The 22,594-nt window shown below is 43.7% G+C and overlaps 1 protein-coding gene and 1 non-coding gene across 3 annotated transcripts in view; one reads left to right on the forward strand and one right to left on the reverse strand.

Annotated features, from left to right (window-relative positions):
• LOC124551337 (pyruvate carboxylase, mitochondrial) overlaps positions 1–22,594 on the reverse strand; it is a 428,917-nt gene that overhangs the window by 102,949 nt on the left and 303,374 nt on the right. The gene's annotated exons all lie outside the window — the stretch shown is intronic.
• Trnat-ugu lies at positions 9,271–9,345 on the forward strand. The gene has a single exon. It is a non-coding gene; the product is annotated as a tRNA-Thr (tRNA).

Raw genomic sequence — 22,594 nt, forward strand, 5'->3', positions numbered from 1 at the left:
GCGTTACATTTCGAGTCAAACCAGTTCATGAGCGCGGAAAAGAAGACATTGGTATGGAATGCAGTTCCTACGTTATTTGATGTGCCGAATTAGCCACAACTAGTTACGATGAAGAGAAAATTGCCATACAAACGTGAAAGTGTTACTACAAAAACAATGAAACTGTCTCCTGACACAGAAGAAACAGCTACCCCAAGTGTTCCCACACGAGAGACACACATAAAATCACTAACAACGGAATCAGCAACACAGACATCTTTTGAAGATGAAACGCTTAGATTACGTAAAATTATTCGCGTGTTGGAAAATCGTGTGAAATGTAAAAACGTGCAAATCATTCGACTTCGTACAAAATTACTACGCGACAAGGAAAGTGCCCATCGTAAGAATAAACTGTAACCACAACGTCCCAGGACACTAAGTACAAAAGGACAAGCTCATTTTAAAAAGTATTGGTTCCTAGTACTTGAAGAAAGATGCTCTCGATTTATTGATAAGCCAAATCAGTGTAACATTGAATGGAAAACGTGGTGCGAGATGGGAAGATGAAACTAAAGTATTTGCACTTAATTTGTTGTATTATAGTACGCAGGCATACAGTTTATCACATTGTTTTAGCCTTCCATCAGTACGTACCTTACAAAGGTATGTGGAAGATATACAATTAAATTGTAGGATAAATAATAACATATTTCATCTTTTAAATCAGAAAGTGCAGCAGTTACCAGAAACTGATATAATTGTTAATTTGTCTATGGATGAGATGTCACTAATGGAAAATTTGATATGTGACAGCTATAGGGACCGTGTTATTGAATTTGAAGACATGGGTTTCATACGTACATCTCTGGTTGCCAATACTGAATTAGTTATAACGATTAACGGCATCTTCTCAAATTTTAAACAGCCATTGGTATATTATTTCTCCAACGGACCAGTATGAGCCACCTATCTGACGTGCATATTTATTGAAGTTGTCAAAAAACTCACAGAGATTGGTTTGGTTGTAAAAACATGTGTGACTGACCAAGGCTCGAATTTTGTGGAGGGGTATCACACCAGTTAATCCATGCTTAGTACACGAAGGGAGTAAGATCTATTTTTTTATGACACCCCACACTTGATAAAAAGCATACGTAATAATTTATTCAGGTATAATGTTGTCCACACAACAGATGAAGGATGGATTGCACTGCTTCATAGAAAGGACATTTGTCAGCTGTACTCTAGTGATTGTGAAAGGAAGTACAAGTCAGCCCCCAAGCTCACTAAAAGAGCTGTCCAACTGCCAGCATTTTCAAAAATGAAGGTAAGCTCTGCAGTTCGTGTGTTGAGTCATACAGTAGCAGCAGGCATTGAGACACTTGTTACCTGTGGCACCATATCATCACTTGCTACTGCTACTGCAGATTTTTGCCAAAAAGTAAACGATATTTTTGACATATTTACTGAATATAGCGTTAAAGGGCCTGTATGCTTAAGGAACTGCATTACAAGTGTCTCAAGACATTTGGAAATACTAAAGACACTGAAGCCATGGATAAAGTCATGGAAATTTGTAGATGTTGATGGGAAAGATTTTTCATCTCGGATTGTGTTAAAAGACTTCTGGGTAACATAAGCGCCTTGAACATGTTTGTTGATGATGTTTTGGTTGGAACCACGATATATTTATTAACACGCAAAATTAATCAAGATCCACTGGAAAACGTTTTCTCAGTGATAAGCCGTAAAGGTGGTAGCAACCCATCACCACGACAGTTTTGTGCTGCATTCAATAATTGTGCTTTAAGCAAATTAATGAATACACCCAGAGTAGCTACCTCCAGTTGTGAGGGGATCAACTGGGGTCAGACAATAGTGGATATGAAAGCAGCGCCCAAATTACTTGTTCCACCACTCTTCGACGTCAGTGACACGAGTTCAGTGATCAGACTACCAAATGTGGAAGTCCGGACAGGCAAACAGCATGAGATACGTGTTTGGTTATGTATTAAAGAAGCTGCTTACAATTAATGACTGTTAATAAATGTAGCACAGTAATTGTAGATGGCACCCAAGACGTAGATGCAAATGACAAAAGTTTGTCATTTTAAAAGTTATGAAGGCAACTTTGGAAGCCTATTTATTTGTACAGAAGATGTCAAAGAATTTTTAACTCATTGTGAGACTTAGATTACTTCTACTTTTTATGAATATCCTCACATGAGTAATTGTGGTGCTTTCTTTGTGAACATGTTCGTGGAAATCCCCAATTTTCTACCTGGGTGCTGTGCTGAAACCAAGCTACTGTTAATAAGACTGTTTATAAAAGTGAGGCTATTTTACATTATTAAATTCAGGAATCAAGACTTAGTCTGTAGGAGCAAGAGAAGTGATGAAGTGATGAAGCTTGCTAATTTTGGTTACTAAAGTGTTAGGACTGAGTCATTCGTTTAATTTGATTTTCGTTAAATGTATCAATGGGATATAATGAAGTTGTAAAACAGTCATGCTTTTTATTAAGATAACCTGATACCACAAAGAATAAGATTGAAATTGTATTTTTGGAAGCAGGCTTCCTGCAAAGCAAAACGGTATGGAAAGTGATGTGACGCTTCATTTTTACTCAAGGAAGAGCATCTATATACTACATATGTGGGATATACAGTGTGTATTCTCTTACTTTCAGTGGAATAAGTGCGATTGTATGCTACTTCTTAATTATTTCTTCAAGAATATGTTGCAGCTTATGTCACTTCATTCAATAGTTCGTTCGTGCTCTGTTTACTTATATTTAACGATCATTTATGTCTCTCGCTGATCGAGCACTTGTGACGCAAAAATATACTAACTATTTTGTAAATTACTTACAAAACGAATTAAAAACAAACATTATTTTTACGTCGCGTCTGCCGCCCGAAGAAGGCGAGCTTTCTGGCCGCTAGGGGCGCTAGTGTCACTTGAACTGTCAAATGGTAACAACTTTCAAAGCAGTGAGTCTCGCGACTGTACATACACTCCTGGAAATTGAAATAATAACACCGTGAATTCATTGTCCCAGGAAGGGGAAACTTTATTGACACATTCCTGGGGTCAGATACATCACATGATCACACTGACAGGACCACAGGCACATAGACACAGGCAACAGAGCATGCACAATGTCGGCACTAGTACAGAGTATATCCACCTTTCGCAGCAATGCAGGCTGCTATTCTCCCATGGAGACGATCGTAGAGATGCTGGATGTAGTCCTGTGGAACGGCTTGCCATGCCATTTCCACCTGGCGCCTCAGTTGGACCAGCGTGAGTCGACGCTTCATCCAGTCCCAAACATGCTCAATGGGGGACAGATCCGGAGATCTTGCTGGCCAGGGTAGTTGACTTACACCTTCTAGAGCACGTTGGGTGGCACGGGATACATGCGGACGTGCATTGTCCTGTTCGAACAGCAAATTCCCTTGCCGGTCTAGGAATGGTAGAACTATGGGTTCGATGACGGTTTGGATGTACCGTGCAGTATTCAGTGTCCCCTCGACGATCACCAGTGGTGTACGGCCAGTGTAGGAGATCGCTCCCCACACCATGATGCCGGGTGTTGGCCCTGTGTGCCTCGGTCGTATGGAGTCCTGATTGTGGCACTCACCTGCACGGCGCCAAACACGCATACGACCATCATTGGCACCAAGGCAGAAGAGACTCTCATCGCTGAAGACGACACGTCTCCATTCGTCCCTCCATTCACGCCTGTCGCGACACCACTGGAGGCGGACTGCACGATGTTGGGGCGTGAGCGGAAGACGGCCTAACGGTGTGCGGGACCGTAGCCCAGCTTCATGGAGACGGTTGCGAATGGTCCTCGCCGATACCCCAGGAGCAACAGTGTCCCTAATTTGCTGGGAAGTGGCGGTGCGGTCCCCTACGGCACTGCGTAGGATCCTGCGGTCTTGGCGTGCATCCGTGCGTCGCTGCGGTCCGGTCCCAGGTCGACGGGCACGTGCACCTTCCGCCGACCACTGGCGACAACATCGATGTACTGTGGAGACCTCACGCCTCACGTGTTGAGCAATTCGGCGGTACGTCCACCCGGCCTCCCGCATGCCCACTATACGCCCTCGCTCAAAGTCCGTCAACTGCACATACGGTTCACGTCCACGCTGTCGCGGCATGCTACCAGTGTTAAAGACTGCGATGGAGCTCCGTATGCCATGGCAAACTGGCTGACACTGACGGCGGCGGTGCACAAATGCTGCGCAGCTAGCGCCATTCGACGGCCAACACCGCGGTTCCTGGTGTGTCCGCTGTGCCGTGCGTGTGATCATTGCTTGTACAGCCCTCTCGCAGTGTCCGGAGCAAGTATGGTGGGTCTGACACACCGGTGTCAATGTGTTCTTTTTTCCATTTCCAGGAGTGTATTAGACTGTGGTATAGATCCCTGTTCACATGCCTTTGTGTAGCCTTTGCCTTTGTAAACTGCGGTGAACAAATTAAATGTAGTATTTACGTACCTTAATAACGTTTCAAAATAAATACTATTTTACTGCGCAAATATACGGCGTGAATCACCTAAAGTACTCAAATGCTGTGTAAATGGAAAGTGCTAGTCTGCGGCTCGTATTGTTAGCCAATCACCAGACTGTAGTAATACTTGGTGTGTTTTCGTGCAAACATACAATGTTTAAATAGACCAATGCCTATTAACGTTAACAAACTAAACGCAGGGTAAATCAGAATGTCAGTGGTGTTTGTCGCAGAATTCTAGTGCGAGTTGTTTACGAGAAATCTTATTTGGAAAAGTTTCCACGCCGACATTTGTGCCAGTCAACCTGCGTAGTTAGGTACGATGTAGTTACAGGATCATAATTATTGAACTACATGAAATAAAATAGTCATAACTTCTGAACGGTTTGCGTTAGGACGTCCAAACTGCACGGCTGGCCGTGGAGCATGATGGGAATTACACTACTGGCCATAAAAATTGCTACACCAAGAAGAAATGCAGTTGATACACGAGTATTGATTGGACAAATATATTACACTAGAACTGACATGCGAGTACATTTTCATGCAATTTGGGTGCATAGATCCTGAGAAATCAGGACCCAGAACAACCACACCTGCCCTTAATAACGGCCTCGATACGCCTGGGCATTGAGTCAAACAGAGCTTGGATGGCGTTTACAGGTACAGCTGCCCATGCAGCTTCAACACGATACCACAGTTCATCAAGAGTAATGACTGGCGTATTGTGACGAGCCCAGTTGCTCGGCCACCATTGACCAGACGTTTTCAGTTGGTGAGACATCTGGAGAATGTGCTGGCCAGGGCAGCAGTCGAACATTTTCTGTATCCAGAAAGGCCCGTACAGGACCTGCAACAAGCGGTCGTGCATTATCCTGCTGAAATGTAGGGTTTAGCAGGGATAGAATGAAGGGTAGAGCCACGGGTCGTAACACATCTGAAATGTAACGTCCACTGTTCAAAGTTCCGTCAATGCGAACAAGAGGTGACCGAGACGTGTAACCAATGGCACCCCATACCATCACGCCGGGTGATACGCCAGTATGGCGATGACGAATACACGCTTCCAATGTGCGTTCACCGCGATGTCGCCAAACACGGATGCGACCATCATGATGCTCTAAACAGAACCTGGATTCATCCGAACGTTCAGTACACCATCGCAGGTGCTCCTGTCTGTGATGCAGCGTCAAGGGTAACCGGAGCCATGGTCTCCGAGCTGATAGTCCATGCTGCTGCAAACGTCCTCGAACTGTTCGTGCAGACAGTTGCCGTCTTGCAAACGTACCCATCTGTTGACTCAGGGATCGAGACGTGGCTGCACGATCCGTTACAGCCATGCGGATAAGACGCGTGTCATCTCGACTGCTAGTGATACGAGACCGTTGGGACCCAGCACGGCATTCCGTATTACCCTCCTGAACCCACCGATTCCATGTTCTGCTAACAGTCATTGGATCTCGACCAACGCGAGCAGCAATGTCGCGATACGATAAACCGCAATCGCGATAGGCTACAATCCGACTTTTATCAAAGTAGGAAACGTGATGGCACGCATTTCTCCTCCTTACACGAGGCATCACAACAACGTTTCACCACGCAACGCCGGTCAACTCTTGTTTGTGAATGAGAAATCGGTTGGAAACTTTCCTCATGTGAGCACGTTGTAGGTGTCGCCACCGGCGCCATCCTTGAGTGAATGCTCTGAAAAGCTAATCATTTGCATATCACAGCATCTTCTTCCTGTCGGTTAAATTTCGCGTCTGTAGCACTCATCTTCGTGGTGTAGCAATTTTAATGGCCAGTAGTGTAGTATGATGTGAATACAGTTTGGTTTAGTTTGGATGGGTTCGTCAATAAGCAAAATTGGCGCGTTTGGGAGACAGATTCCGCATTGCGCGAGCGAGAAGTCTCGCCTCAACGGGCGACTGTGTGGTGTGCAAGTCACAGAATAATCGCCATATTCCCTTATGTCATGGTGACTACCGAACTGTACGTGAAGGTTTTGGAAGATGATTTCATCCCTTTTATCCCAAGTGATCCTGCTTTCGATAAGATGTGGTTCATGCAAGACGGAGCTCGACCCCTTCGAATCATAAAAGCGTTATGTCCTGGAGAAGCACTTGGGGGACCGCATTCTGGCTCTGGGGTACCCAGAGGCCACTGGCATGAGCCTCGATTGGCCGCCATATTCTCCCAATCTGAACACATGCGACTCCTTTTCGTGCGGCTATATTAAAGACAAGGTGTACAGCAATAACCCCAGCACTGCTGAGCTGAAACCGTCCATTTAAGAGGTCATCTACAGCATCAATGTTCTGACACTTCGGCGGGTCGAGCAGAATTTCTTTATTCGTCTGCACCACATCATCGCCAATGATGGCAGGGATATCGAACATGTCATAACCTAAATCCGAATACTTGTAGTGACGCACACGTATTGAATGAAGTGTGCGTGCAGGTCGTAGTTTGTAACTAATTTACGTTTTCTTCATATAGTTCAATAATTATCATGCTGTACGTTTGCTTACAGTGTGCTTTCGTGTTCCTTGAGTGCATTGCAACTTGCTATTCAGTCAATGTGTGACAGTACAAGCAGTAGGTAGTGAATGGAGGCTGGAATTTCCCAGTGCAGAAAAAGCCGACATGCTCGTGACGTATGGGGGGAGTGTCGTGCGTTCTTATACGGTGTATGCGGCAAGATATCCCAATAGACATCAACCATCTGGGCACTCATTTACCAACCGTGTCAACCAGTTACGTGAAAGTGGCAGTGTAACACCTAGAGAACGTAACAAAAGGAAAGTCGAGTTGGAAATTATTGTTCTTGCTGCTGTTGCAGTTGATCTTTGCGTTAGCTACCGCGCAATCGTACGAGGAAGTGGCGTGAGTCAGGCGAGTGCCCTACGCATTCTCCAACAACATAGGTTCCATCTACATCACATCTCTCTCAGTCAAGAGCTGGCTTGTAAATGATTATGGGAATGGCGTTAACTTCTGTACATGTGCATTAAGACAGGATACTCCAGAATATCATGTATATTGTTTAGGGATGAAGCCACATTTACTGAACATGGCCAGGGTAACCGCCGAAACTTGCACTGTTAGTCTGTTGACAATCGCGGTTGGCTTCGTTCAAATGTGTGCGAATTCCTAAGCGACCAAACTGCTAAGGTCGTCGGTCCCTAGAATTACACACTACTTTAACTTATGTTACGAACAAAAGACAAACAAACAAAAACACACACACACACACACACACACACACACACACACACACACACACACACACACACACGCCCGCCCGACATTGACGGAACGCTGAACGCACCCAAGTATAGCAGCCTCCTAACAGACCACCTTCCATTTAGTCTTTATTTTCGAGCCGTAAATACTAAATCGGTTATCCTCTGTGGTGTAGCGTCATCATTGTAAATTGAAAACAAATGAAGTTGTTTTTAAAAGGCAGTGCTAGATATTGTGTACGATTTTTGTCGATTGTGTTAAATCATTCGTTCGTTCCAATTCATCCGGTACTTATTTTCATTCTTAGGAGTTTGAGATATTTTGGAAGAATTGTTTTTCATTCTGGACAATTTTTATTTTTTGATTTGTTTGTAGGTATGGATTTATACTTTAAGCAGGGTTAGTCAACTGCAGTACGGAATACAAATTTTTAGAGTTGTCTTTTTTTCGTCTTCGCTAGCACTACTATTACCACGATATTTTTCAGTCGATATTAGTTCTATCGAAGGCGAAAGGACCAACATACGAAAAGTTTGTATCCCGGAATTAAATCGACCTCTATAGATCAACTGAAGATTAGGCTACTAGTGCTAGCAAAGACGACGACGACGACGACTATTATTATTATTATTGGTTTGTGGGGCGCTCAACTGCGCAGCGAAGACGAGAAAAACTACATACATAATACTGACATCCTGTACCTCAGTTGAACAACGAAGGTAGTATCCTGTTGTTCAGCTGACCTATGTAGGTCAACCGAAGTATGGAATGCCAATTTTATGTATGTCTTTTTTTTCGCCTTCGCGTAGTTCAACTGAGATACAGGATGCCAATGTTATGTACGTCGATTTTTTCGTCTTCTCTAGCGTTAGTATCCTATTCTTCAGTTGACTTATATAGGTCAACTTCAGTTGACTTATGTAGGTCAACTGAAGCATGGGATGCAAATTTTACGTATGTCGGTATTTTCGCCTTCGCTAGTACTAGTATCAACTGAAGAACACGATGCTAGTAGTAGCGGAGGCGAAAAAGACAACACCTGGAAAATTTGTATCCCGTACTGCAGATAACCTATAAATATATATGACGGTAGTATCTGTTCCCGAAAGAACAGTTACCGTAGATGACCATGCAGCTTTGCTAGAAATGAAATAATTAAATGGACACCCTAGCTGCCCCGGTCGGTGCACACATTTCCAACATGTCCCCAATGAAGTACATCAACGCCTCTTTGCAGCTAGGGTGTCCATTTAATTATTTCATTTCTAGCAAAGCTGCATGGTCATCTACGGTAATTGTTCTTTCGGGAACAGATACTACCGTCATATATAGTTAAAATATGGCTTCCCTGCCATTGACCTTGTGCGAACGCACACGCTATGCCCGAACTCATACAGGACTTTGTAGATTAATCTGCCACGAGTAATGAGTATGATGGGCAAACATCTATTAGGCACACTACGAATATAGTGGTGGACATGTTGGGAATGTAGGTCTCAAGGGGAGCACACTATCCTCTGTGCCCTCGGTGGCTCAGATGGATAGAGCGTCTGCCATGTAAGCAGGAGATGCCGGGTTCGAGTCCCGGTCGGGGCACACATTTTCAACATGTCCCCAATGAAGTACATCAACGCCTGTTTGCAGCTAGGGTGTCCATTTAATTATCATTTCATAACCTATAAAGATCAGCTGAAGTTTGGGATACAGTTCAACTCGCCACTCTGTGTCAACGATGATGAAAATGATGGACACACACAACATCCGGGAATCGAACCCGGCGGTAACGCTACCGCTGCGCTACGGAGGCGGACCACGTTTCAGTAATCCCCAGGTATTGTTCAACTGCCATTGTGGGAACTTTTCAAAATACGGTATCTTGTAGACGACTCGAACTAGAATCCGGCAACAAACACAACTAACATTCTGATTTATCCTACTTTTAGTTTGTTGGTGTCAATAGGCATTTTTCCATTTCACAAGTGTAATTTTGCACGAACATACGCTTTTTAAGTATTGTTACAATCTGTTGATTTGCTAATAATACGAGCCCGTGACTACTAATCCATTGTGTGAAAACCGCACCTCAATAGCATTTTAAATTACAGCAATATTTGCAATTCAAGTTTTAGATGATTCACCCTGTATAATCCAACAGACACTAATGACATACGACGCTGGACGGCATCGGGGCCCATATTCGCTCTATATCGGATCGGGAGAAATACGGATCCAAGGCAGGTATAGCCAGTATATTGCGGATTCTGGAATGTGTCATGCGTATCAACAGGTTGATGATTCCATCTGCTCTCCCGATTTCTTCTTGAAATTAATGTTTAAAATCTTAGAACCAGATTTTGCACCATGACATGAGTGGAAATATACACTAGTGCGAGGAATTTGTACTAACTTTTACTCAAACTAATAGTTGTCAGATTTTATAACCATTCTTGCTATACGACTGTTCCCTTTGGTACGAGGGCATATCAGGAAACGATATTTAGGCAAGCTACATTAACAACGTGCGTGGTAAGCACACAGTCCATGACGATAATATTGTGGCGAAAGTCTGTAAAGAAGCCTGGCTTATCAGATTGGAAAAAAATAAACAAAATTCTTTTGCCAATTTATAAAATGTGAAACAAGGTTTAATGAAATAAAAATACGGCGAATATATTCTTGAAACATTTGAAAATACACGCAACTCGCACTATCCCGTTATTTCTAGTGTTAAAAAAATTGCACAGTCCTAATACTTGTAAGGTCTGTGCGAGGTGCGATAAATAAGGCCACAGTCCACAATAAGGCAAACCCCCCTCCATTTTAGAAACTTGGAGTCTAATCTGTCGGAAGGCAGCACCTACATGACCAGAAATGGCGTCCTAGTGACTAAAGGTAGAGAAGCCATCACGTAACATCAAATCATAAGTAGTGCAAGACCCATGTTCCGATACGGAAACATAACGGCACCAGAGTTCCAAGCGGCCTCACAGTGAGTACGAGAAAATATGGGGCGAAAACCCGTACTTTGATCGGAAATACGTGATTTATATGACTATATTTTTGATTTGTAGATTATGGGTTAGCCTCCCAGTCTAGAATTAAAGCGCATGTCTGGAAATATAAAGGTTTTTCGTGAGCTTCCAAAGTGATACATTCGAGAAATGTCAATCAAAAACTAACTTCTCGCAGCTGGGTTCTGCCAAGTAAAATTTTGAAAATGACGCTGCGGTTGCCCTTTAACTGTAAAGTTATTTATTTGTAAAACCCAGCAATGTAATTTCGACCGTGCGGCCATTGTCAAGTGGCAATAATAGCGCCACAGAAGTGTAAAAATCTAAAAATCATCGTACATGACATGACACAGAAGCTGGTATCATTGTATTGTGTTCCCGATGACGTGTGTGTATTGCAATCTTTGAGTATGTTGGTCGTAGTCTGCTTTATTTTAGCACGCACCTGTAGCATCGTGTGGAGGAAATGAGTCCACATTTGTTTTTGTTTCATTTGAGATAGCAGCTCATTTCGTGGCATTGTGCTCTGTGGGTTTACGTTATTACACCTTTGTTCCTGCTTATGAATGCGTGTGTGAACTGCTCGATTTAAATGTACTGCAATTATATTGTTCATATTTCTATTGCAAGTATAACGTTCATATTTCTCTTTAATTTATTTCGCATACGTTTTTCATATTTTCTTGCATTTAATGGAAAACTAAGTGTTAGCAGCTTTTGAGAGAACTGGTATAACTTTACTACATCTTGTCACGGAATGATTATTTTAAGTCAACATCTGCTAACGTGGAATACTTCCTTAAACACGAGAGAGAAGGTACGAAAAACGGGTGCGAACTAAAATAAAATAGAACAGGAACAATGTACTTACAACACATTTAGATGCAGCAGTTCCCACACGGATTTCAAGTTAGGAACAGTGTCATCACAATACTATGTAAGAAAACCAGCTTCTGTTTCATACCAAACAAAAACAAATATATAATTATGTACTCCACTTATTACGGATGTGAGCAAAAGTCATGCAGATTACGAGCAACATATTCACGACGTAATTCATAGAATCCAATAAACACAGGAATTCGTAATCAGGAACACAATGCTATAATAGCAGCTTCTGTTTTGTACGAAACCAAAACAGATATGGCAGACAAATCCACCCTTAAGAAATTGCAGTTATAAACTTCCAGCGCTCCACGTGACCTGGCAGCGAACCAAGCTCATGTTAAGGTACGTTTACACTGGGATACATGTATCGCGACATGTATGAGCGACATGTCAATTTGACATGTCGCGATACACCTCATACAAAAATTCACGGAACTTGTTTGCGGACCTTCGAGCTTATACATGTCGCGTATACATTTTGTATATCGCTTTTTGGCCATATACGCGACATGTATGAGCGACATTTGAACTCGCGCATGCGCAGTACTATCATTTCCTGTCGTCTTGTCGCCTGCCGCTTATTTTGACGATTAGCGCATGCGTAGTACCAGGCTCTTTGGCGGCTGTTTGAGTTTTGGAGGTGCCGACTATCGTTTCGACGTTAATGTATCTGCATAGAACATCAAAAAGTGCCATATGCAACATTATTCTTCGTGAAACTTCCTGGCAGATTAAAACCGTGTGCCCGACCGACATTCGAACTCGGGACCTTTGCCTTTCGCGGGCAAGTGCTCTACCAACTGAGCTACCGAAGCACGACTCACGCCCGGTACTCACAGCTTTACTTCTGCCAGTACCTCGTCTCCTATCTTCCAAACTTTACAGAACCTCTCCTCCTTCTGTAAAGTTTGGAAGGTAGGAGACGAGGTACTGGCAGAAGTAAAGCTGTGAGTACCGGGCGTGAGTCGTGCTTCGGTAGCTCAGTTGGTAGAGCACTTGCCCGCGAAAGGCAAAGGTCCCGAGTTCGAATCTCGGTCGGGCACACGGTTTTAATCTGCCAGGAAGTTTCATATCAGCGCACACTCCGCTGCAGAGTGAAAATCTCATTCTGGATTATTCTTCGTGTTTGCGAGGCCATTGTGCAAGTTTTATTCCAAGAAGTGAAGGTAAAACTTTTATATATATCAGAGTATGTAATACATTCTATAATTTTTTCATGCATCTGGCACGTATATCAATGTTTTGCTATTATTCCGGCGGCCTCGCGTGATAATGTTGACAACGGATGCCGACAATCGTGTGTGAGACGTTGGCATTAGCAATCGCGCGACAATGCAAATGTTTTGTAATGAAATCTTCGTTTCAAGAGGAATCCCCAGTGGCCAAAAAACGGAGTGTTACTGCCAACTGATCCTCTGGTGGAATCGCTTCCCGAAAGTTTGTGTTGCTTTTGGATAGAAGACGAGCCACAAGCGATAACAAACCGCGGAAATCCTCCATACTCATCCAAACATAATTTCTAAAATATGCGCCATCCTTTAGCGTTAATTCGCGAGAAACTCTCTCTGCCACCATCTACGCTTCCTCCGCCTTTTCTTCCTATCATCTTCCAAAAGAGCAAGTGTACCAGCACATAAAAATGCGAAATCTTCCAAATCGTCGTCGAAAGCTATCGCACAGTGATACATATCAACCAGTGTAAACGCACGCTCATACATGTATGAGGTTGATACTTGTCAACTCATACAAGTCGCGATACATGTCGCAAAGTCGCATATACATGTATCTCATACATGTGCCGATACAAATGGCAGTGTTAACGCACCTTTACAACATCCCTGTGGGAACCATCTAGTGTTATCCATTGTCGCAGCTTGTCCACGTTTCCCGGAAGAGGAGGAACAAACACACTGCTTTCAATGGAACATTATACGTGGGCTACGAATGTTAGACTGCCCGACTTGTTCAATTGCTGCGTCAGAGACTGCTGGCAGCCGCTTATCCGACGGGGTAAGAGGTTGACAGTTTTGGTGAAACTGTTTTGTCAGTTAATAACAGTTTGTATTTGAGCTGGTGGCTTGCTATATTCAGTCTTGAATTGTCTCTGATCTGTAGTACCGGTAGCGGATATGTATTCACGAAACCATAAACAACACTGCTCACACACTGCACCGGTAAACGACTCCACGATGGCTACTGCAATAACTCGTGCAAGCCGCCTAGCGGAAACGTCGGGAACTAACAGTGTTAGGCGGGAATAAAACTAACAAGGGGAGGCCGCCAATTGTGAAATTCAGATTCGATTCATACTGTGCATAATAAAAGCTCATGGCCAGAGGTGTAATGTGGCAAAGCACCAAGATGCACTTCTCAGCCGTTGTCGAGAAAATCGACGGTTAAAAGAAACCGTTGCGGTGAGATACTCTCTACGTTTAATAACTTTCTACATCGTTATGGCGCAGCGGTAAGAGCTCCGGTTCGTAGTCCGAAGGTCGCCGGATCGAATCTCGCGCCATGCAATGTTTTTATTATTAGTTTTTTGTAATTCAAATATATATATATATACTCTATTAATGAATTGCTTATGCATGTTGGTGAAAGCGGATCGCTCTCCCATTGTACCGCCTCCATTTTTCCGTTTTTTTAACAGGGTGTACCAAAGCTCTCCCGTCCGCACTGATTTTCGACGATGTTATAAGTTGCGCTAGGGACCGCATCTACCTTCTTTCGAAGTTAGCAAGCAACTACGCTGTTATGCGGCGGCTCGTTTCGGCCCATTCAACATCTGTCCTTCAAGTGTAACGAGCGAGTAACGGAGTTTATATTTCATACCTGCCACAGCAAATTTGTGTTCGTGGGGTTTCTATTCTAACTCGAACGTTTGACTTACGCTATACGTATTCGTTTCGGAATATCGTTTCTACGTCTTCCGTTAACTATACGTGGTTAACATTATGAAGACAATAAATAACATTTGTGAAATACAACTTTGTTTGCGGAAAACATAATGATGTTCGAAGTAGCCAGTTTTTCCACGACAAACGACTTTCAACAACTTATTATATGCATAATTGTTGCAACTGATTGCCGGGAATTTTATATATATATATATATATATATATATATATATATATATATATATATATATATATTTGAATTATAAAAAATACTAAAAAAAAAGGTTGCAAGCGCGAGGTTCGATCCGGCGACCTTCGCATTACGAACCCGAGCGCTTACCGCTACGCTGTAGAAAATCGTTAATCGTAGAAAGTATTTCACCGCAACGGTTTCTTTTAACTGTCGATTTTCTCGACAACGGCTGAGAAGTGCATCTTGGTGCTTTGCCACATTACACCTCTGGCCATGAGCTTTTATTATGCGCAGTATGAATCGAATCTGAATTTCACAATTGGCGGCCTCCCCTTGTAAGACATACTGAATTCAGTGCTGTATCAAACGTTTCTGTAAGTTATTTACCCTTTTCAGAACCAAAGGTTACTTTTGTATAATTTGTAAACACCGTATACTTCGTAAAATCTAAAATGCTTACGTTTATCCCCACCTACTCCATATTCAGCTTCTAACTGTAATAATTGTATTGCTGTGTGAAACACGTATCATGCCCGATAACGAGTAGATTATTACAGAAGTCTAAATTTTTTAATTCGCTCAACAATTAGGCGAGATATTGAAAATCGAATTCTTGTTGCCCCTGGAAGCCGTTAGATAGGCAACTCACAACTGGTTGTGTGTTCCGTGATAGTCGAATGGCCAGTTGCATCCAGTTCTATGATAACAACGTGCTATTTTTACCAATGTCGGTATTTCGTATTTAATTTAGGGCTGTATTGGCCTGGGCTGAAACGGAGTCAAACGCTGTTTAATCGTCCTATTTGTAAAGTATCGCCCGTTTATCGCCGCTTCCTTTTCGGGAGCGCTTATCTTCTGAATTGCCCGTTCGGACGTTTCCACGCAACGCTGCACTCGCGGACAATGCACAGGGCTGCAACAATGGTGCTGGTCTTCGGTAGAGAGATTAGCGCCCCATTCACCACCGGCGGGCGCGTTTCGGCCAAACTGATGAATCCAAAGCCCGCAGCGCGCCAACTGTAGAGATGAAAGCAACTGGGTCGGTGCGGTGCTGAGCTGATCCGATCGCTATGGTGAAGCGGCCGACAGAAAAGCCTCTATACTGAAGGAACTGCAGGTGCAGAACGCACTCAGCCAGATTAACAGGCAATAACGCGCTTTACAGGGGGAAAAAGAACCTACCTCGCGAGCGTGTGAAGGGAAATAGCAAAATGTGGACACCGATATGGATCTGGGGCAACGAAATATAAACAGAACAGTACAAAATGAACACCGGTCTCCACCGAAAATGGATGCCCAACCGCAGTGTAGTTATCCACTACCGGCCATTAAAATTGCTACACCACGAAGATGACGTGGTACAGACGCGAAATTTAACCGACAGGAAGAAGACGCTGTGATATGCAAATGATTAGCTTTTCAGAGCATTCACACAAGGTTGGCGCCGGTGGCGACACCTACAACGTGCTGACATGAGGAAAGTTTCCAACCGATTCCTCATACACAAACAGGAGTTGACCGGCGTTGCGTAGTGAAACGTTGTTGTGATGCCTCGTGTAAGGAGGAGAAATGCGTGCCATTACGTTTCCGATTTTGATAAAGGTCGGATTGTAGCCTATCGCGATTGCAGTTTATCGTATCGCGACATTGCTGCTCGCGTTGGTCGAGATCCAAAGACTGCTAGCAGAATATGGAATCGGTGGGTTCAGGAGGGTAATACGGAACGCCGTGCTGGATCCCAACGGCCTCGTATCACTAGCAGTCGAGATGACAGGCATCTTCTCAGCATGGCTGTAACGGATCGTGCAGCCACGTCTCGATCCCTGAGTCAACAGATGGGTACGTTTGCAAGACGGCAACTGTCTGCACGAACAGTTCGAGGACGTTTGCAGCAGCATGGACTATCAGCTCGGAGACCATGGCTCCGGTTACCCTTGACGCTGCATCACAGACAGGAGCACCTGCGATGGTGTACTGAACGTTCGGATGAATCCAGGTTCTGTTTAGAGCATCATGATGGTCGCATCCGTGTTTGGCGACATCGCGGTGAACGCACATTGGAAGCGTGTGTTCGTCACAACACGACACACAGTTATACAACGCGAGAAAGAGAGACTTATGAGTAGGTGTATCTGTGATCATGATGATGTACAGTGCACTCTACTTGTGTGACCATTGCTTCAAGGTATGAAATATTCATTTCCGCTAGGGCATTACAAAACTTATACAGATGAATATATACTTATATGGATATGGTGTGTCTTCTTTCAGACATGTCCGGAACAACAAACACCATATCCATATAAGTATATAGTTCTGGCAATACCGGCCATGACCTTCCTCTTCGGTGCGGATGCACACACATTACCCTAACTCTTACGGGACTTGGTAAGAATGTCTTCTAATTTTATACAGATGAAGGTCTAACATTCAAATGAAGACACAGACGTAAAGGAGACAAACTAAGTGATAATAGCGTCGGTAAGTCACCTTCCTGCCTCATTTGATACGTCCGAGGAATGGAAATATATTGACGTTCGGAAGCGTTGAGAGTTATCGCTTGGACAACGCAGTGCTGTTTGCGCACGAGATAATCGTTGTTTACGCAAGATTACCGCGTGGGTTGGCCAGTTCGGTAACATTCGAACCACTGGGTACAGAGCCGCTCTCGTGTTAATTTTTTTACATATTTACACGGGCATAACGTTGACAAAACTAGCACTCCAGCGACGCCTTCGAGACCAAATTCTGCGTCTAGAATGCTTTAACTTAATTGGTGGAGCCCTGTGAATATTCGTGTTATGAAGTATCTCACTAAGACGTGTCACCTGAATTACCAGATGAAGATATTTCAGTGTATACACATCAACATTCTGAACGGTTACAGTTTGCTTTTAGAACTACCCTGTTTATTACACAATGTACACTGTTTGAAAAAAAAAAAAAATGAAGCACTCAGGTAGTGTGGAGGAATCTAACAAGGGAACCTCCCGATCGCACCCCCCCCCCCCCCCCCCCCCCTCAGATTTAGTTATAAGTTGGCACAGTGGATAGGCTTTTAAGAACTGAACACAGATCAATCGAGAAAACAGGAAGAAGTTGTGCGGAAGTATGAAACAATAAGCAAAATATACAAACTGAGTAGGCCATGTGCAAGATAGGTAACAAAGGATAATGTGAGCTCAGGAGCGCCGTGGTCCCGTGGTTAGCGTGAGCAGCTGCGGAACGAGAGGTCCTTGGTTCAAGTCTTCCCTGGAGTGGAAAGTTTATTTTCAGTTTATGTGACAAATTCTTATGTTTTCATCACTTTTTTGGGAGTGATCATCACATCCACAAGAAAACCTAAATCGGGCAAGGTAGATAATCTTTTTACGAAACTTCCTGGCAGATTAAAACTGTGTGCCGGACCGAGACTCGAACTCGGGACCTCTGCCTTTCTCATTCTGGAACCTTTTTACGCATTTGCCAAGTGTACAAGTAAGGTGAGTCGACAACATATTCCTGTCATGTGACGCACATGCCGTCACCAGTGTCGTATGGAATATATCAGACGTGTTTTCCTTTGGAGGAATCGGTTGACCTATGACATAGCGTTTAAATCTTTTCGGTTCCCATTGGAGAGGCACGTCCTTTCGTCTACTAATCGCACCGCTTTTCGGTGCGGTCGCAAAACACAGACACTAAACTTATTACAGTGAACAGATACGTCAATGAACGAACGGACAGATCATAACTTTGCGAGACTAAACTTTTCACTCGAGGGAAAACTTGAAACAAGGACCTCTCGTTTCGCAGCAGCTGACGCTAACCACGGGACCACGGCGCTCCTGAGCTCATAGAATCTTCGATGTTGCATATCTTGCGCATGGACTCAGTTTGTATATTTAACTTATTTTTTCATAGTTCCACACAATTTCTTCCTGTTTTCTCGATTGATCTGTGTTCGATTTTCAAGGCCTAACCACTGTGCCAACTTATAACTAAATCTGAGGGGGGTGCGGTGGGGAGGTTCCCTTGTAAGTGAAACTTTACTGTTTGAGAGTATGTCATGTAACTTCGGTGATTCCAAAATAGAGTCAAATTTACGAAAAAATTGGCAGTATTAACCCCTTTATCAGTACGACATTGCACCCTCTCTGTCCTGAATGCAAGCACTTATTCGGCTGGGAAGGGCATCTTAAAGTAGTCGTATTCTCTCCTGAACCAAGATGGCCGACAACTGTTTTAACTGATCCTTGATTTTCGAATAGTATACTCCGTGCTTCATAAGAATAAACCTCATGTAAACATTACACTATGTATTCCTCCGCGTTCGCTGGAACCTCGTTGGATTTCGTTTCACGTGGAGCGGAAGCCCAGCTGGGCGAGTGCAACCGGGTACGATAACGAGGACACGTTTTATGGTATGCGTTACGCGTACATCGACTCAGCTATGATAACGAGGCAACAACTTTACCGGCGCACTTAGCTTTGACAGCAGTGGCTTGGTAAGTGACCCAGCTAACCTGTAGAGATGTGACTAATTGCAGTAAAGATGTAAAAAAAGACAAGCAGAGAAACAATATAGTTTTGAATACCATTTAACTGTTAAAAAGAAAGACATAATACAGGGTTATTACAAATGATTGAAGCGATTTCACAGCTCTACAATAACTTTATTATTTGAGATATTTTCACAATGCTTTGCACACACATACAAAAACTCAAAAAGTTTTTTTAGGCATTCACAAATGTTCGATATGTGCCCCTTTAGTGATTCGGCAGACATCAAGCCGATAATCAAGTTCCTCCCACACTCGGCGCAGCATGTCCCCATCAATGAGTTCGAAAGCATCGTTGATGTGAGCTCGCAGTTCTGGCACGTTTCTTGGTAGAGGAGGTTTAAACACTGAATCTTTCACATAACCCCACAGAAAGAAATCGCATGGCGTTAAGTCGGGAGAGCGTGGAGGCCATGACATGAATTGCTGATCATGATCTCCACCACGACCGATCCATTGGTTTTCCCATCTCCTGTTTAAGAAATGCCGAACATCATGATGGAAGTGCGATGGAACACCATCCTGTTGAAAGATGAAGTCGGCGCTGTCGGTCTCCAGTTGTGGCATGGGCCAATTTTCCAGCATGTCCAGATACACGCGTGAAACTTGCCCGCACGCGTTCAACCGTTTCCTCGCTTACTGCAGGCCGACCCGTTGATTTCCCCTTACAGATGCATCCACGAGCTTTAAACTGCGCATACCATCGCCGAATGGAGTTAGCAGTTGGTGGATCTTTGTTGAACTTCGTCCTGAAGTGTCGTTGCACTGTTATGACTGACTGATGTGAGTGCATTTCAAGCACGACATACGCTTTCTCGGCTCCTGTCGCCATTTTGTCTCACTGCGCTCTCGAGCGCTCTGGCGGCAGAAACCTGAAGTGCGGCTTCAGCCGAACAAAACTTTGAGTTTTTCTACGTATCTGTAGTGTGTCGTGACCATATGTCAATGAATGGAGCTACAGTGAATTTATGAAATCGCTTCAATCATTTGTAATAGCCCTGTATATGGCGAAACAGGCAACGCTTAGGTGACCGGACGGAATACATAACTTGCTCTCGATTTTAGCAAACATAGCATTGTAATTAAAAACAGAAGTGATGAAAATCCCTGACTTCTACAAGGTTAATTTTTCTGCATGAGCCACGTGCGCCGTAAAAGTGCACTGCTGATTTCCCACGTAGTTAAATATTGAAGCCGCTCAAGGTATTACTGTCAGTCGTCTGCTAATCTCTGAACTACTTCCATATCGGACTCCGAGGAATACGGTACATTTCAGTACCGCTACGTTGATGTAGTCGAATTAAGTCGAGTGATGCTGAGGGAATTAGATCAGGAAATGACACGCTTAAAGTAGTATAGGAGTTTTGCTATTTGGGAAGCAAATTAACTGATGATGGTCGAAGTAGAGAGGATGTAAAATGTAGACTGGCAATGGCAATGAAAGCGTTTCTGAAGAAGAGAAATTTGTTAACATCGAGTATAGATTTACGTGTCAGGAAGTCATTTCTGACAGTATTTGTATGGAGTGCAGCCATGTATGGAAGTGAAACATGGACGATAAATAGTTTGGACACGAAGAGAATAGAAGCTTTCGAAATGTGGTGCTACAGAAGAATGTTGAAGATTAGGTGGGTAGATCACGTAACTAATGAGGAGGTATTGAATAGGATTGGGGAGAAGAGAAGTTCGTGGCACAACGTGACTAGAAGAAGGGATCGGTTGGTAGGACATGTTCTGAGGCATCAAGGGGTCACAAATTTAGCATTGGAGGGCAGGCAGCGTGGAGGGTAAAAATCGTAGAGGGAGACCAAGAGATGAATACACTAAGCAGATTCAGAAGGATGTAGGTTGCAGTAGGTACTGGGAGATGAAGGAGCTTGAACAGGATAGAGTAGCATGGAGAACTGCATCAAACCAGTCTCAGGACTGAAGACGACAACAACAACAACAACAACAACAACAACAACGTTGACAACGAGGCGATCAGTAACAGAATCCCAAACCACCAAAAAATACACATTTCCTCCTCGTCCTCTTTTATGACGTGCTGTTCTGCATTTGGCCATCGTTCGGTGACGCCCTGCTAAACCCACAGGACGGGACAGGTAGTTTACATTGTGGAAAGGGGCCAAAATAAGCGGCTGTCAGAGTCGAATATACAACTTTATTTACTTGATCAAACATTACAGGAGCCAAGAAAATAAAAAAAAAAGCATTAATTTTTGAACTTACTAACCGGCTGACTACGCCATGCAATCTCATACCTTAAGGGTAAGACCACTTAAATTTAAAATCGGGTGAAAGCCAATAACTTAAACACAAACCAAAATCAGAATTTTAAAAGGCAAAAGGCCTTATCTTAAAGCAGTTCTTTAATTAGGTGAAGGCCCAAACAATCTGACTCCTTAAGAGCAAAACAACTGTAACTTAAAAATCGGCTAGAAACCATACAAATACAAACAAGAGCAAATAAGAAAAGGCAGAGACCCAACGGCGCTCTTTAGTTTCCGTGGGTCGTCCTGAAATTCAAACGCTAAGGCTGCGTTCACACTGCCGGCCGGGCCGAGCCGAGCCTGGCCGGGCCGCCGCCCGCTTCGATATCAAACACATGGTTTTGAATTGCGGTGTTCACACCGGCGGCCGGGCCGCGCCGACACGGCGTGAGCCTCCCGGAGCCGAGCCGACGACATTCGGAGTGTTTAATATTGCCGGCGCGAGCCGACCGCAGGCGCGAGCCTGTGGAGCAGCACTACAGCTTCTGCAGTACACGCATCACACGTCTCCCTTCTGCTTTCTTCACAAGTGTGACTGCACACGTCTTATTTTAAGATGTTACCTCACATTTCACAATCAGTGAGGAAAAATTACGTTTATTATGATGATACATGCGAAATTACTTTTATTTCATTTATTTAATCTACCGTATTTGCATGCATTTACAACAACAGCTTGCCAGCGATCGCGGCATTGCCGCCACTGAATAGTTCGCATTTACTTGTAAACGGAGACAGATATGAGTGTCACTGAGGGACGGAAAGGTGTCCCTACCAGATGATAATGCATTGTAAAGTCATGCTGTGGCAGTTCCTTATCAGTGGAGATAGAACCACTCTTCGCCTATCAATCTGTCTATCTTACAAGGTAATGAAAAGAATTCTGTGAGGTCATCAGTGGCTCCACATGATGAACCATCACCACTGCCAAGCGCTGCATCATGAAGAAAAAAGAAGAAAAAAGTTGGAAAATTCTGAAGGAGTATTTCTGCGATTCTTCGTTGAAGGCACAGCAAGACATTACCCAAAATGACGAAGCTAA

This window comes from Schistocerca americana, chromosome 9, assembly GCF_021461395.2.
Source record: "Schistocerca americana isolate TAMUIC-IGC-003095 chromosome 9, iqSchAmer2.1, whole genome shotgun sequence".
NCBI classification, from domain to species: Eukaryota; Metazoa; Arthropoda; class Insecta; order Orthoptera; family Acrididae; genus Schistocerca; species Schistocerca americana.